This window comes from Equus caballus, chromosome 17, assembly GCF_041296265.1.
Source record: "Equus caballus isolate H_3958 breed thoroughbred chromosome 17, TB-T2T, whole genome shotgun sequence".
In the NCBI taxonomy this organism is placed as follows: Eukaryota; Metazoa; Chordata; class Mammalia; order Perissodactyla; family Equidae; genus Equus; species Equus caballus.
Window position 1 is genome coordinate 73759257 of NC_091700.1, and position 19405 is coordinate 73778661.

Below are 19405 nucleotides of genomic sequence, written 5' to 3' on the forward strand. Positions count from 1 at the left end.
TGATTAATGCTTTGTTTTTTTAAATAAAATATTTTTTTTCTATCAGCATATTGTGAGCTCTTTAGAGACAGATTTTTTAGTTGTTCATTTTTGTTTCACCAGTGCCTTCTTTGAGGGTTGGAACATACATGCTGTGTTGAGTTTGCTTGAGAGAATGATGGAATCGATAATAAACACATGAATTTAGTAAAATTAGTCATTCAATGATATTTTATGTTATCCCATATCGTGCTGTAGTGGTTTAAATGGTGGCCACCAACAAAATATTTCCATGTCCAAATGCCTGGAAACTGTGAACCCGCAAACCTTTCTTTGGAAATTGGGTATTTGCAGATAACTTGCTCTGCAGACAGCTTGATTGTAGCCCTGTAAGACCTATTTTGGACTTCTGGCCACCAGATATAAGTAAGGATCTTGAGATGACATCATCCTGGATACCCAGTAGGCCTTAAATCCAATGAAAAATGTTCTTATAAGAGACAGAAGAGGAGATGAAACATCCAGAGGAAAAGATGATTTGAAGGCAAGGCAGCGATTGGAACAATGTGGCTACAAGCCAAGGAAACCAAGGAATGATGACAGCTGCATGAAGCTGGAAAAGAAAAGAAATGATTCTCCACTAGGGCCTCCATGGAGAGTGCTGCCCTGCTGACACCTTGATTTTGGGCTTCTGGCTTTGAGAACTTTGGGAAAATAAATTTCTCTTGATTTAAGCCACCAAGCTTGTTATGGCAACTCCAGGAAACTTACGCAAGTACTATGGGAAAATGTAAAAGAAATAGAAACCAGTTTCCCTACCTTCAATAGCCCTGTCTATTTATTTAAGAGCAGCTATCCACTTCTTCTCAGACATACAAACACACACACACAATGGAAGAAACCTGTCTTATCGAAAGTTGAAAGTTAATATCCATAGTTTGTAGTCAATGAGCACAGAATCAATTTCAAAATGTTATCTGTATTTATACTGAGTTATTTAACTTCAAATGTAGATGGAACTGTCCCAGTAATAAGTACAGGTTAATTCATATATTTTCATCATATCTATTCACGTAAACTGATTTTCTTAGTTGATTGTCGGTATCAGTATTTCACAATTTGGGGAAGGTTCATAGAAAATATTTTTTAAATGTTGAGCTAAGTGGTGATTGATCAAAGATGCACAGAGTTAAGTGCTGAACTGGATTATTTCCACGCTTTTTGGCTGCTGGCAGAATTTTGAGTATCCATTATTAAAGAGGTATTTGCCACATTGGGTCCAGCTTTCCAAGACAGAAGTCAGAAACTCATTATCCCAGACAGTAATCATTTATGCCAAGCACGAAGACATTGAGACAGCCAGAAATCCCAGTACCTGGCAATGGCACCTCTGGTTTTTAAGATCAGTAGGGGGAAAACTTTGGGGACCACAAACTATAGTACATTTGTCAGGTGGCCGAGGCAGAGGGGACCTCCCAGGGCTTTCAGCGTGTATTTTCAGTATTGTTCTGTGAAGTGTGATATACAAGACTCTGACTTTCCCTTTGATATTTTCGTTCTCCTTAAACCTGCTAAAGTGGATTTCCTTTTCTACAGACTGACTAGCTCAAACAGCGAATCAGAAGATGAGGAATTGAGGAAAACCAAGGAAGTAAAACAAGTCCAGATTGCACGGGAAGGATTACAAATAAGTGAGTGATGGTTTGGCGCTTTTACATGAAACTATTTCAAAGTATAAGCAAATTTCCTCTTCACTTTCCCACATTCCCTATATCCCAGTGGATTATCCAAACATATTATTATTCCTTTGTAATGTGCCTCTATCCCTTCTTCCGTTCCTTCTTTCTCTAACTCACTGTCACAATAGTCTCTTCACTGATTTCTTGGCATTCAATCTTGTCTTAACACTTTATGTGAAAAAAATAAATCTTTCTAAATAACCATTTCTATATGTCATTCATATTACTGAATAAATTTCTCTAGTCCACATGAATGAATTAATGAAAAGATGAATGAATATGTCATATTGCTATTGCAGTGTATCTTAATGGGCTCAATATATTCTAGAAGCAAAACAAATAATTTAGATAGACATAAAAATAAGATTTTGCTTTTTATCAGTCACAAGGTTCGTTAAAAGTTGTGACATGTCATCTCACTGTATTAAATTTAATGAATATCATGTTTTATACCTTTGTGTTCTATACAGTGGAAAATAACAAATTGTTTCTACTAACCAAAATTGTCTTTGTGATGTTTCAGTTTAAACAATTTATCCTTAAAAAAATTATATATTCTTCTATTATCCTTGCATTTATAGCTATTTTTGCAACAAAGTGTACATACAAAACATTATTATTTTTATCTACTAAAGGAATTATTAGTTTTGTTTTAATGCATTAGAATGCCAAAGCAATAAAATGTACTCTTGACATTACTATGCAAATTGTATGCCTTTAAAATGAATCTAAGTGATAAATAGAATTACGGAATGCTTGAAAAAATAACTGTTCTTAGATGATAAAAAGCTTTTTTGTTTCAACCATAATGAGATTCCTGTTTTAGTGTAGTGCGTAAAGTAGGCAGATGTAAAAGCCTGGAAAGAATTAGCCAAAATAAAAAGTTCAATTCCTGAACAGAGCATTTCAAAAGACTCCGTATTCTATCATTATCTTACTACATTTACATTCACCTCTCCCTGTCATGATCCCAGGGCACCTGCTCAAAACCTTTCAGGAACTCCTTTTGAAAGTTATCTTTTAAGTTCTAAGTTTGATGCTTTAACTTTTCTTTATGCTACCATCAGGGCAGAGAGAACACCACCTATGAAGCTTTGTTGGAACACCTCAGGTATGTAAAAACACTTACAGCCTTCACTAACTCTACCACTCACTTTGTGTATACCACATACAATATCATACCATTAGGCAATACAATTAAAGAGTCATATTTCTTTAAAAAAATGTATATGATAAATTTCAAGAAAACCAACATGAAATCTAAAACTTTTAAAATTTCCATACAATAAAATTTAATGGTAAAGTAGACAAACCTTTATTGATCAGAATTAAGTTAGTTTTGTTACATTTATTTTCTTATTTAAACTAAAAACAACTTTATGGAGTCCATATGAATACCCCTACAGCTATAATAACTAATGACTATCATTTTTAGGATAGTTTTCTAAAGTAGTAAAATGAGGGGAGGTAGGATTTGAGCTCTAATCCATGCTCCTTCTGCTAAAATTTATAGGCACATTACTGAGAAATTTATTTGCTCCAGAATGATAAATTACCCAAAGCTGAAGCTCCAAAGCTTCCTGATGGCTGAGTATACAAATCTCAAAGGCCAAGGCCCATGCATTAGACATTGATGTTTTTTCTTACCCTTGGGTCTCTGTTTGGGAAGACTTAATTTGTTGCCTCAGCCTGAAAATTTAAAATTTCTAATCAGGGGAAGAAAAAAAATGTCCACAACATAAAATACCTTCACTCACTTAGTTTCCACGGGGATATGACAATAGTTTTAATCTTCTTTTAAATCAGACTAAAAAAGTCTTTGTTTTGACTTCAGTTATTCATTACTTTAAAAATTATGCCTAATAAATATTTGTCAAGTTTTGAGTGAATGAATTAGTGATGGCTAGTATTCCTATATGTTTACTATTATTATATATGCTCAGTAAAGACCAAATATTATTAGCTGCCATAACTGCGATTAGTGACGTTTTTTTAATTGCTTCATATACGTAACAGACACCTTTAATCTATCTTCCTAGGACATTTAGACCTGCAGTTTACTAAATATGTGAAATCGAGCAGTTGGAGAATTTAAAATTTTACACGTAAAATTGGAAGAAATTTTACTTAAATATAATATTATTTTAAAAAATAATAAAATCAAACTGACTGATATATATGATAACCTTATAAGTTATTAGTATTCTCTTCTTTCCTTCTTTTGCTAAAGATCTAAAAAGTGCTATTATGCCAGATATTAGGTGGAAAAGGATTCCCGTGTTTTTGTATTCCAAAAGTTACTCCAATTTAAATTAGGCAGACACTACAATTTTGCAGTAAGATAAAACAGGAGGAGAGGAATCAGAAGAAAAAATGTGAAAGGCACTTTAGCCATTAATTTTGTCCATATTTTACATTCCCCACCAATATATCTTCACATTAAAGAACCAAATCTTTTTCTAGTAGAAGTATATTACAACTACAAATATTTATTTAATCTTTGGGAAATTAATGAACAACTATACACACTGATACTTAGATTCTGATATTTACTCACAATACATTTTGATAAATATTTACAGGCAAAAATTAGAATTGTAAGTAAATTTTTTCTGAAAAAAAGAATCTAGTCCAATCAGGATGCCTGGCTTGTAGAAGCAGTAATGCCACCACTCACCACTAGGCATTGGGCATTCCCCTTTACATATATGACTTTACAAAAGGAATTCGTAGTAGAAATATTTCTAGGTTTCCTTTTGTTGCCAAAACTTTATTATGCCATGAGTCTTAAAACCATGTGGATTGAGTTCAATAGAAAAAACGCAAAACTTGATCTCAGGGATTTTGGCTGGAGTCCTAGTTCTTTCCACATCTAGACATATAACCCTTAACAAAAGATACAATCATATTAAACCTGAGTCTGTACAGAAGATGAGTTCAGAAAAATGAGTTTAAGAATAAATAAAACAATGTGCTTTCTTCAGGAGTAAATAAAATGATCTATGAGAAAGTGTTTTGTTATTCATTAATTTTCTCAGCATACCACTGAGCTTTTCCTAAGGCCAGGAATACAAGTGAAAATGATCATAACATCTGAGGTATTTCTTTATCTTCAGTCATCCTCATACATGATGGCAGTGTGTACCTTATTGGGCTACCACCTTTAAGGATTTCCAAGTATTTTTAAGTTCAACTCTTATTTAACTCAGCATTATGTTAAATTACAATAGGCATGAGATCATGAGTTTGATGTGCTAGACTATTTATACTACTCATCAAAATAAAAACATGAGTATTAAAGTAAAAAAAAAATTCCAAGTTAAAAAAAAAATCAACCAATGGAAGTGATAAATGAATGACACATACTCACTTTGGGTAAATTACAGTATTGTAATTCTGTTCATTACAGTATTGTAATTCTGTTCATTTTTCCAGTAAATTCATATTAAATTAAATGTGCAATTTGAATTCCATTAGCAATAAAGTTAAAAAGTAAAACTATACATTATTGAAATATAGCTGTCCCCAAAGTGAATACAATTTTTCTTGGAGATGTTTGTCACTTCTACTCCTATAGCTATGATAAAATTTGTAATTTAGATAGCTAGTTATATCAGACTAATAAATTATATATATAATCATATAATAAATATATAATATTTTTACCACAAATGCTTGTAAAAATAATTTATTTCATAAACATGTTCCTGCTTTCTAGTGTTTTCTGATTTGAGTTATTGTGGTGTTAGTATTACTGTAAATATCACAGTTTGCAAATAGTAATTGATGTTGCATTATATATACTAAATACTTAAACTGAAGTACTACTTTTTTACAAAATATATTTTCTAAATAGAAGAAAAAATGATAACATATCTTGTATATGTACTTTAAATTAAATGAAATTTATATTTGCAAGTGTGAATATTAAGAAAATCAGATAAAATGTTGGTGTTTGTTTTTGTTATTTTCAAGTCATTAACTCCTGAACACAATTAAGTTCCACACAATTTCCATGTGTCTATAAAAATTTCAGTCAAATCTTAATTAGTTAAATGACTGTAGTAACAGGGTGATGAGGAAGTAATATATATCTCCAAGTTATTCATTAAAACTAATCTTTAGGGCCAGCCTCATGGCTGAGTGGTTAAAGTTCTGCGTGCTCCACTTTGGCAGCCCGGGGTTTGTGGGTTCAGATCCCAGGCCTGGACCTACTCCACGTATCAGCCATGCTACGGAGGCATCCCACATACAAAGGAAGATTAGCACAGATTTTAACTCTGGGCTAATCTTCCTCAAGCAAAAACAATGGAGAACTGGCAGTAGATGTTAGCTTGGGGCAAATCTTCCTCAAAAAAATAATAATAATTAAATAAATAAATTTTGCAATACTCTCAAAAAAAAATCTTAACAAGTCTTTAAATCTTTGTTTATGACTGATTTGAACCCTCTATAATATGTCTTAAAATTATCTCTACCTATTGTGAACTTAATGATGCTTTAGCGTTCACTTAAATAATTTTTAATGATAAACTTCGCAAATATTTTGTTTCACTGTCATTTCATATGCATGATCATTTATTGTATTTATTTTAAATTAATACTGTTTTCTTTTACAAAAAAGTTCAATTTCATTGTCTGAACTTATACACAGTTCAATCCAACCTACTTCTCCTAAATTTCCAAATTTTCATTACAATGAAAAAATTTATTTATATATATATATATATATATATATATGTCCCTGTGTACAAATATATGTATACCACACATGCATATGTTCATATATAAACGTTGGGGCCATATATGAAGTGATATCCACATCAGAAACTTAATTGAAATTTGGTAAGATATTTTGCTTACACATGACCAGTTAGAAAGACTCCAGACTAACCAGAAGTTTACAGCTTTCAGAGGGACACACTGCCTTGAATATAAGTCAGAGACTCTCTCTCCCCACAAAACAATAATGCTTAAATTTGACAGTTTGCAACGACAAGGTATATCTGTCAGGTTTGACTGTAAATCAATTTATGGGGCCAAATATCAATCTCCATAACCATCCTCCCTCCAAGAAATGTATGTTTGCTATAATATGAAATATCTGTTTTCTACTTTCCCCGAAAGTCCTATTAAAAGACAGGTTTCTCACGGCATAGGTGCCATCTAAGGAGGGGAGCTGCTTCAGGAAGTCATTGTGGGCAGCTACAACATTCTGCCAGGATTGCCCTTAAGTGAGCCTCCCATTCTATTTCCCATAGACTAGACAATCTTGAAATTTGACAGCTCAAAATGAAAATAACCTTCATTTTTACCCTTTATTCTTCATAGTATGGGCCTCCACATGTTGTCAAGAGTCTCATGCAATCCATGTCAGAACTGGTCCCATCTCCTAAATTCGGGAGACACATAGATCACAAAAACATTTATTCAAAAGAAAAGGTTGAAACACAGGTATTTCGTTACTGGGGAAGAAAGACAGAGAGAGAAACATTATATAACCACTACTCAATATTTCCGGAGAGAGACATATGAGAACTGGATTTATAAAAGAAATGCAGAAATCAACAGCTGGAAAAAATCTGAGGTCAGACCTTTTTTGAGTTTCAAATCAAAATCACTGAATTTTAGAAATACCATAAAACCGTGGAACAGATAATTTAAATATCAAAAATCTGAAGCAGTTAATTAGGAAAAAAATCAATACCACCACAGAATTGAGAAGAAAAATGCAAAACTCTATAACCCTTAAAAAATTATTACAGACATTTAGGATTCATCTAGGATGTAAAATACGTATTATAGCAACTAGAGAAGTAAAGAAAATAGTGAAGTAAAAATAGCAATGAAAGTTATAAGGACAGCTTCCCAAAATGAATTACAAAAGCAAACAAAAACACTATGTAAAGAGTAACACAACTAAATAAGGAGAAAGAAATAAGTGTATAATAAATCTCAAGAATTCAGAAATATATTGTGTAAAATTTGCTTCTGGAAAAAATGAAACAATAACCAGTAGGCATCATGTATTTCCATTATATAAGAAATAAGTGAGCAATGATGATTATAGTAGCTATCAGTTATTGAGATCTTACCTTGTGCCAGGAGCCATTCTAAGCAAAATTTTATGTATTTATTCATTTAATACTTAGAAAAATGCTATATAGCTGGTGTTATTTAGGTTAAGAACAAGGAAAGTTTTAAGACAAACTATTTAGATTTGCCCCTTACAGGTTGTGCAAGCTTGTGTAAGGTACCAAAACTTTCTATGACTCAGTTTCCTCCTCTGTATGTCTCTTAAGGTAGTTATGAAGGGTAAATAAACTGGTATATGAAAATTGCCTTGAACATGGAGCAGTATGTGGTAAGCAGTATGAAAATACTAAATTGTCATTATAATCACTACTACTATCTCCATTTTGCAGATGAAGAGACTAAATCATAGAGCACAGAGAGGTAAAGTTGCCTTTACAGGCTTACACAGTTAGAAAAGGCGAGTAAAATGAATTTCATGTTTAGATTTTGGAAGACAAAAATATAGAGACAAAGACAAGAAGCTATATACTCTTTATTAAAAGAACTGTGTAGCAGCCGGCCTGGTGGCACCATGGTTAAGTGTGCACATTCTGCTTTGGTGGCCCAGGGTTCGCAGGTTTGGATCCAGGGCGCAAACATGGCACTGCTTGGCAAGCCTTGCTGTGGTAAGCGTCCCACATACAAAGTGGAGGAAGATGGGCATGGATATTAGCTCAGGGCCAGTCTTCCTCAGCAAAAAGAGGAGGATTGGCAGCAGATGTTAGCTCAGGGCTAATCTTCCTCAAAAAAAAAATCAAAACAAAGAAGAAGTGTGTATCTCTAATTGAGAAGGGTGTGAGAGGGAGATGGGAATGAGAGAGAAAAATACAAAGCAAACAAAAAAGAAGAGCATCTTCCCTTACCTAAGAGCGACAACGTTTTGAGGTCCCAGCACAGAAGCTAGAGGACTAAAATAGAAATGATTCTAAAGAGAATGCCAGGGCATTTTCCCTCTCTAATCTACATTCAGCACATGGTTGTTGGACTACGCCTCATACTTGCACAAACACGGCACCACCTTGCCTCAAAAAAACTGGTGCAAATTTCGATACGTACTTCTCCCGACTAATGAGCAACCTTGAATTATGCCATGTATGGCATCTAGACTGCAACTACTCAGTGACATTGCCCATGTATTTTAACTAAATTAACATAATTGCAAGTTAAATCAAGTTTAACAATAAATCCGGAACAGAACAACCAGGGCCCCTTCAGTTTATATGGATATTTACGGATGAGGATTGCTTTGGGTTCATATGTTGCCCCGAAATTACAGCCAACAGTATTGACAATATCTTTGCCAGAAGATGTTAACAATCATGAAAATTTTGTTTTTGTATTAAGATGAGCAACACTTATGTTTTTAAGTGTTAAAATCTGATTATTTGTTCTTGATTATTTGAGTCATGATGGAAATTATTTTAAGCTGTTTTATAAAGGAAGTAAAATTATTTGCAATGTCATTGCCATAATATCACTCAAAATATAAGAATAAGATACACAAATAAGAAAATTAACAAAGTTTTGGAAATAAAATGAGCAATGGCCTTCCTTGACGTTTACTGACAGTTACTCTAATGAGAATAGTTTCAGTGTAGAAAGTAAATTGCAACATTCTGTCACCTTGGGAAGATTTCAGAAGCATGCTGACAAAAAGCATTTGACAAAGTCTACAAAACTCCTAACGTGGCTGTCTAGTTTTAAAGCACACATCATTAAGCTTTTTGAATTAGTAAAATTTATTTTTATTCTATCATTCTTTACTTATTGTTTCTGGGTATGTATTATGCTCGTTTCTCTTTACAATGTTGTATATCTAAAGAGAAATATAAATATTTTCTAAATCAAGAAAAGAGATTTTGATTTTTCTTTTGAGAAATCCTATCAATTGCAACTAACAATGCCACCATATGAGTTATGTGTGCTGACAACGTATACAAAAATAAGGTGACAGGGACACTGCAAAATAAAAAATATTGCTTCTGTGCAGGTAAACTAAACAGGATTTCAAGAACGTGGACATTTAATCTTAGATATTTTCTTTGAGCTTTATTTCAAATTAAAATTACTACTCTTTATTGCCAGCAACATACAGTCTTGCAGTTCACGATATCCCCTTGTTCCTTTAGTACAGAATGACTTCTGGAGTTTCATTTGCGTTTCTGCAACTAAATGGCAATGCGAGCTGTGAAAACATTTACTACTGAAGGAGTATGTAACAATTAGCCCTTACACTTCAACGGCAAAAAGAAATGAAACATACTGTATTTGTGTTTGAATGGAAGGAATGTGTTTTTGCCTTACGTTCATTTCTAAATCTCCATCCTATCCCCTTTACTTACGGAATAAAAGGTAAAAAGATAAAAAAGATTGAAAGCAGGGTATTGCAAACCAGTCATCAGAATTTTCTCATTTATAGTTTCCTTAATTGGTAAGTCCTATGTGGAATTAAAGCTCAATCATATATATAAATAGTTGTATGTATATAAAAGGAATGACATTTCTGAGTTGACGTATTGATACATTTGGTCTTCTTTCAAATATATATATATATTTTATATACACTGGGTTTTCAATTAAGATCATTCGTGTATGCCCTCTGACCCCATCCTCTGTGTAAAAGATGAAGATCATCCTTTATTTGTTCTGTACTATATAAGATTAATATAATATGGTTTCATAAGGGACTATGGCCTACTGTAACACTTCCTAGAGCCCCCAATTCCACACAGGTAGAATAAACCCTGTTTTCTATCCTCATCTCAGATCTTTCCCACTGTACTCTTACTTCATCCTATTAAGATAATCTCTTAGAAGTCTTGGCCAAAAGCTGTTAGCCTCTAACATAGAAGAATCAAGCATCTCATGATCCTCAAGTCCATTGAACTGTGCAAGCACCTACTCTCAAAAGAAACCAAGTGTTATATTGTCCTGCGGTCCCTCCCAACACTCCTTACTTCTCTGCCACACACACACACACACACACAGAACAGTGTTTATGCTCACCCTATGAGCCTTTATACTGTTCTCTTTCAGCCAGTGTCCCATAGAAACTCATGAACTTCCATCGAGGCACTTTTAAATCTCCATCTATATAAGCATCCTACTCATGTCAAAACCCAAGAGTCAAGGTTCCCCTCATACAAGTGCCACTTCCACTCTACTATACTCTTTACACTTCTAACCCCCACATTTCACTCAGCATTGCATATTAAGAACCACAAAAGAAGACCAAACGTATCAATATATCAACAGTTCAAAAATGTCACTTCCTTTTCTGCTTTGACTGACTTGCTTCTCAACGGTGTCGGGTAAAGCATGACATGCTTGGAAATAGTTCCTCACAAATATTATTAGCATGTCAGCTATGGATTTTGAAACCTGACAAGATAATTATAGTGGAAGATGCAGAAAAATTGGCTTATGGTCAGTTATACAGAGTTAGAAAAATATTGTATAAGTGGACATTTACTGTGAGGAATTCACCTTTGTTTGCTAGTTTATGACAGTCTCTATGCAACATTTTTTACTTATCTCTCAAGTGCATATATATTTGAAAATACCAGATAGATATAAATAAATAGCATTTGCATTCATGTTTATATTAATTCACTGTTAGATTAACGTGCTTAATTTAAAATTTTTCTAATTTACTGTTTTCATTACCCTATGCTGCACTTTTTTTGGGTCAACATATAAAATTAGGTTTAGAAGAAGATGAAAAGAAGCAAGGGCAAGTGGCAGATATTTGATGAAATGGTCATTTCTTTTCTAAACTGTGGGAGGCTAAACTAAGACATCTTATTATCCATAATCTATAAGATAAATAGCATTTATTAAATATTTATTTAGCACTACCCTTTTTCTCCTTACATTTTGTTTACAAAGATGTCCTTTATGTACAGATCCCTATAAGCTTTTTTGAGTCTTTGAGGTAGAAAAAATGAATGTGATGCTTCTATGAATCAGCTCTGGCCATGTAAATTCCCCAAATGCAGTTACCCATGGAAACAATGAAGCTTGGGGTCCTGGGGAAGTCAGAAAACACCAACAATAGCAGCCACACCCATCTCTGGTCTTGGGTCATTGTACCCTGGAGAGTCTATCCCTTGGGGAAGAGTCAATGTTTTGTAAGGTTCTTCAGGATTATATGCAGACAGAAGGTATGGTGACACTTTGCTCAGTTTATAATCTCTGGCATCTATCTCTGGAAGGTCATTGTTCTTTGTATTTGTTTAAGAAACCCTGATCTCCTGACCCTTTACCCCAACACTAAGCTCCTTACTTTTGATGGTGTTTTTCTAGCCAGAACATTTGGAGCCATTCACCTCACTTTAGGTAATCTAACTTTTAATTATATGATGTTTACCTTGTTATTGATTGATATTGACCTATGTATTCTCACATTTCTGTAAAACTCTAGTGAATAGCAGACAATGGAGCACGCACAAGTGATGAAAGAATTAAGGCACATTTGAATGATGGATGCTTTCAAAGATCACTTTTACAGTCTTATAGTGCACCTGAATTGGGTGGAGGAGTGTACTGCTAGTAGAGGGAAGATCATTTGTAAATATATATATTCCAGAAAGAGCATTAACTGAGTCTGAATATACGTTCAAGGAGAAGGTAAATAATTTTGTATAAATTAAGTACAATTTATAAGGAAGACAATGGGAAGTGATCCAGGTCAAGTAAACAGAGGTCACATTTGAAGGAAAACAAAATAAAATGTGTTTCCCTGTGTGTGAGTATGTGAATTTCGTTCTGTATGAGAGATTCTAAATAAAGGTCACTGTAGCTAAGTCACTCTAGAAACAAGAATGAAGGTAAATTAAGAGCATTCATGCAATGATTTAGTTTATAGTACAGCTTTACATATGGTATTCAAACATATTAACAACTTTTAATATTGACGGAGTGTGCACAAATCTCTACATATTTCAGTCAGCAACACTAATACTTGACCACTGTTTTTGAGAATACAGAATTCAAGCTTAGGTCTTTGTGCCTTTAAGTCAGAATTGTTGTCATATCCAATCCTGCCTTTTTAGTAACAATAAGAGCTAACAATTGGAAAGTAGTCAAGATATGGGAAATAGTACCCCAAGAAATTGACATTTAATACAAAATTTAATCTTAACATTGGCTATAAAATAGATAATATTGTTTTCAATTTATAGATAGAAAGTATGATATAGAAGTATTAAACAACCTGACTAAGGTCATACCACTAACAAATGGTAGAGCTAAGATACTAGCCCAAGAGGTATGCCTACATAGGCCAACCTTTTAACCGCTGTTTCCTATTGCCTCTCCCTTGGTCATACTTACCTTCTCTTTTGTGCATATTATTGATAGAAAATGACCTACTTTAGGGAAAAAATCTTCTTGAGTCTCTTCCAAAAGTGTATTTTTGTAAACATACAATGCAATTCAATCTGAGTGTTTTTGTTCACTAGATTCTCAGAACCCAGACTACCCATAGGATACTGAAATGTATTGTATTATTTCCGTAATGATAAACAACTGAGTTCTTAAGAAAAAATATATTGACAGTTTAACTATTTTTGCCAGTTTCAAATCACTTTCAGTTTATGCACAATACTTATAGAAATGTAACACTACATTTACTCTCTGGGCTACTTCATCACCAATACTAAAATCCTTTGAATTACAGTCCCTCAAAAATGACATTTCCACAAAGAACATAACAACAGAACATTTTTCAATTCCCCAGTTAAGGCTTATGCTATAGTTCAATATGAGAAGTATTTCTGTCCATCAAAATATTATGTCCACATTGTTTGAGGATGACATAACAGCATGATAAGTGAGTCAGGCCCTTGAAAAGATTTTTAAGTAGAAGAATGATTTTATCCCTAGTAAAAATATTAAGCTAAACAGTAACTCAAATTTCAAAATTTCAAATTTCAAATTTCAAATTTTTTCATAAAAAATAAAATAGATTCCATGTCTCTATTTACTTGGCAAATTTAACCATCTCTAATGATTGATCCTGTGGAAACATTACCCTTTAAAGAATTCATGAAGAAGCTTGAGGAGTGGCCACAAAGTTGAAAACAAACAGCAGCATGCTTTACAGGAAACAGGAAGGCAGAGCATTTCTAGGAGAAGGTAGACCTACGGCATCAACACTGATGAAAAGTCAAGTAGGGCAATAAACTGCAAATTGCATTGGCTTCGTTTATTTGGAACACAAGTCATTTATTAAAATCATTAAAGCTACTCAGTGTCTGTGGCAAAACTTTGATATTGGAGGACAATTTTGAATTAGTATATCGTATTTATGATATAAAATTGTGGGGATAAGAATTAGGATAATGAAAAGCGCTTGAACATTTAGGTCTGAAATAGGTCTAGGTTTAATTCCTATATCCACTATTAATATATGTTTTTCGAGAAAAATTTAAAGTCTCAAAACTCAGTTTGCTTATCTATAAAGAGGTAAAACAGTACCAATGCAGAGTTGAATTATTAATAAAGTATCCATTGCAAAACAATGCCTGGACAGTAAGAGCTTGATCTTGTCTACTCATTGAAACCGAATACCCAAATCGTATGTCTTCCTATCCGATTTTAGAAATAGGCAGGAAAAAATAATACACAAGATCCTTGATATCTCATCTAGTGCTCTTCTCATAACATAGCTCGTCACCTTTGTGGAACTTTTAATAAGTACCTTAATCTAAGTTTTACTTACTTTTCCAAATATGGAGAAATAACAGTATTGATCTCAAAATGCTATTGTAAGGATTAAATTAGTTAATGCAGTTTAAGTGCTTAGAGGAGTTTGAAACAGTTAATATCATGTAATTAGAAGTTGCTGCTTCTGATGATGATAAAATAATTATAATGATGGTATTATAATGTTGACATGAGGATGAAGTATAATTCTGCTTAAAGAGTGGGTATTTTTTCTTTTTCTGTGTGAAACAAGCCTCCTCATCAACTTAGTGAGTAGTCTTAAATAAATGCTACAAAATGGAATAGAAAATTCTGAGAATATCACAGCTTTTTTCATTACAAGAAAATGTTAATATTTACTTTACTAAAAAAGTCTTGCTTTAATTTTCCCATTGACCTTTAGTTGGAGGTTTGAGTAAACATACATAATTTTGTAGTCTCAATTTAATCAATTGTGACCTTAACAGTCAGTCAAATAGAGAAAGAAATTAAATTATTTTGGAAATTGGATTTATAATACTCATATAGCATATCATCATTGGAAAGGAAGGAGGTTAGAAGATAGAGAGAAATTCTATTTTAATATGTGCAGGAAACAACAATTTATACTTGACCCATTGTTCTGAGATTAAGATTACATGGAATGATTGTTTATTATGTATAACAGATAAGCAGTGGTTTGGATTTAGAATTTCTAGAGTCTCTTTTTAGTAATGTAGTCTAAGATAAAGAAAGGCTTGAATTAAATTTTATACTCAACATTTTAATGCTTTTATTTTAAATTAATGTTTGATTTCCCTTTTAAATTCATACACACATATATGTAATTAACTATTATTTTTACCTCAAACTTTTCTTTACCAGTAATCATTTCTTGAATAATATCACAGTTGTTCTATCTCACAACACCAGTACTCTTATAAAAAAGATGTAAACGGTGTCCCTTCAGTTGTATAATAGAAATGGATTTCAGTTTCCAATGGAGAAATTTGCTGTCCCTAACGTATTACTTTCCCTTTTTAGATTTTCCCTTCTATAGCTTTAGCAGAATCCAGGTGAACTAAAAGAACAATATTTCAGATCATTGCAGCTTCCTTTCAGATTGAAATGTTGCCCTACTTTCCTTCTGATCAGATCACTAGTGGTTTATGTATCCAGTTAAAAGCTGAACACCAAGTATGGGAAATACACTGCGTATTCCTTCCGTGTCTTCACCCTTTCAAGAGAGCTATAATTTGCACAAGTTATACTATAAATCGTAACATCTAATCTCATTGAGTAGCTGACTGTATCAAATGAAAATTGATTGCAGCTATTTTGCAAAGGAATTCAATCTCAATATTGAGGAGCATTTCTGGTAAGCCATACAATTGCAGTATTTTTAGTCTCTCAAGTACATGGAACGTAAAGAGGCTTTTGATATATAATTTTTATGCTTTGAAATTTTTTCCTACTAAAGTATCATGCATTAGCTTGTAAAACATATACCAATTATTAAAAATTCAGAGCATTGGATTTAAAGTATAAGCACTCAATATTCACTTCAAGATATTTGCTATTTGATATTGGTATATTTTTTCCTCAAGTTCCTAAAAATTAAGTGATTTCTTTTGAATGTTTATATAAGGATTTCCCACTTCTTAAATAAATGGTTTCAGTTTACTTGTAGCTTTTTAATGTTAAGAAGATGACATTTTAGAAAGTGAATATTCCCTTACGAAATAAATATGAATGAAGAATATCATCATGATAAAGAGTACATAATAAATGTAAGGATTTCGAATAACCTTAATTTCTTTGCAACACACATAAACAAACATCAAAATCCTAAGGTCAGAAAAAGATTGGGACGCTCTAAGATACAATCCTTGACAGTATTCTCAAATAGAAATTAGGAACATGTTTATGCCAGATTTCCTGTATTTCTTAAGGCAATCACAAATTTGATTCTCTACTTGTGATATCTTTTTATCTTTATTTATTTAAGAGATAAAACCCCAAGCACCATGAATGCTATCTTGTAAGGCCCAAATTTTATCTATTTCTTGCTAAAGTCTTCTCCACAAAAAATAAAACTAACATTTACAAAGTGCTCAACATGTGGCAAAAATTGTTCCAAGAAAGCTAAACAAAAAATCTTTTAAAAGAAAACATAGAATATCCTCACAACTTAGGATAGGCCTAAAAGACAGATAATATCAAATGTTAGTGAGGATCTGGGGCAAGTGGAATGCTCAGTTACTGCTGCTGGGAGTCAAAAGTGGTGAAAACTATGTGCACACCTTTTTTGCTACATCTACTGGAGCTGAATACATGAGTAGCCATTAGCCTGGTAATTCCACTTCTAAGTATATTCCTATCAGAAAGGCAAACATATGTTCCCTAAAAGAAACGCACAAGTATGAGTATACCAATATTATTCATAATAGCCAAAAACTAAAAATTAATCCATGTTTATCAACAATAGAAAGGATGAATAAATTTTGGTGTATGCACACAATGGAATACTAGTCAGCAATAGAAAGGACAAACTACCACTTCCAAGCAAAACTATGGAAGAATCTCACAAACATAATGTTAAGTAAAAGAAGCCATGTATAAAAGAGCATGTGCTGTATTATATCTCTTTTATAATGTTTAAATAGAAACAAAATAAATTTCTGATATTAGCAGTCACAATGGCAGTTATCTTTGTAAGAATAAGTGACTAGAAATAGACACATGGGCAGTTTCTGGGACTCGGTTAATTCTCTTGTCTTTCTTTTTCTCTTTTTCTTCCAGTTCTTAAAATAATAACAGATAAAGTGAAATTAGATAAATGTTTAATATTATTTTGTGCCTTACATTGAAGTTAATAAAAGCTGTATAGGAAGTTTTGCAAAGATATTATTTGGTAGGATTTTAGTAAAAAGTGTTAATCGCAGATATGATAATTCATAGATAGAATATGAAATGATATAAAATAACATTTCTTGCCTAGCTCTATTCACACTGTTTTTAACATGTTCAGAATTTTGGAGAAATCATTTTAGACTTGAAGACTAGAATATCTTCATAATTTGTGCCCCAAATTTTTCAACAGCAATTTTAAATATTACTTTTGAGAAAGAAAAGTGTTAGCAGTGAGAAAGCCTAAGATCCTCTAATTTTCTTTCTTAGTTTCTTATTCCAGCTGCATGAATGAAGTAAAATGCTTTTCTTTTTCAGTATCAAGATCACTTTTTTCCTCTGAATTGTCAGATTTAATTCAGTTCCATATTTAAATGAATATTCTATCTAGGGACAATGATATTTGCTTTGCTTTTTTTCCTTTAACTCATCAATTTAAGGGCCGTCTCTAAACTATGGGCAATTTCTCATCTAGTTGACAGAGATATGGCCATGAAGTTGTCAGTTTACAGACACCGTTTTGAATGAACAGAGACTACAGTATCCTCATAAGACCGTGTGAAGGTCCTTTAGTGAAATTCTTTGATACTTGAGATATTTTCATCTCTGAAATAATTAGTTTGACAGTGAAATGGGTTCTCTGTATAGAATTAATTACTGAAATACATCCTATGGCACTTTCTGAAACTCAGGTTCATCAGTGCATTTCCGAAATTGCTATAGTTCAACCTATAGCAGGCATGTCGTTCTTTAATAGAAAAAATATTTTAAAAATAAGATTATATCAAAAATAATAATCTTACGTTATTTTTATAACAGCTGAAAAATATCATTTCTGAAGCTTCTTTGAAGGTTGGTATAAATACATAATAAAAACTGCTATTGAAATTTTGCAGGAAAGGAAACTCTAGAAAGTTTGGTGACAAACCTTTACAACTCCTCAGAGCAGTGATAATGCATATCTTGTGCTGTAAGGATGGAAAATAGAGTGTCCCAAATATTGGTGAATTTATCTCAGGTACAGAGAAAAGGGCTTTTCGAACAGAAGCCTATAAATTAGCAGCACTATTAAATGAGAGAATACATGGCAACTCTGTTAGGAAAACTCAAGGTATACTCTACAAATCGAGGAATGGAAAATTAAATTCAATTAGCACAAAATGAGTGAGAGGTTCTTTATTAATACAAAATCACAATCAAAAGAGTTTCAAATAGGAATCAATGTTGGGGGACAGAAATATATATGTGTTAATCTAGAACTCCACATTTGCATCCACACTCACCATCACACACACGTATCTAGTTCTACCATTAACGTAAATAGTTTGCTAAATTAACTGATCTGTAGTAAGCTCAGCTCTAGTTTGATGGATTTATTGTTCAAAAATACACTTCTACATATTTTAAGTGGAATTCAAAAGGGCAATATGGGCTCATTCATATAGTAAAGAAATATTTATTGTTCACCAACCAGAGTCAGGCACTTCACTAGCTGATACTGACTTCGTAAACATCTATTTCTATAGGACTCTCTGCCCAAGCTGCTTCATTTTCCACCTGATACATCAGAAATAAACCTCCTTACCACCACCTTTCTTCAATTAAGAGTCTTTGTCTTATTTTGATATTCAATGTTTTCTTTATATCACTTTTTCTCTTTGGTCAAGTTTTCATTGTCAATATTGCATTTTGGTGACTTATATTTGTGAACACATCTATTCAATACTAACAGAGACTCCAATTCCATTTTCAATTATAATACTAATAAAATTTCTCAAGAAATTATTAGCCATTGCTGTATTAATTTTAATACCAGTATATTCACTAAATCTATGTGACTGATAAAGATATTTATTAAAATTATTATTAACTGCATGACAATTTAAAATTGTGTACATGCAAGCACATAGAATAAAGCCTGATTTATTCTGGGGAATGTCATCATAAGTCATCAGTGTGGAATTTCAGTATGCTTCTTCTAGTGATTATATAAATTAATCACAATGAGAATTCAA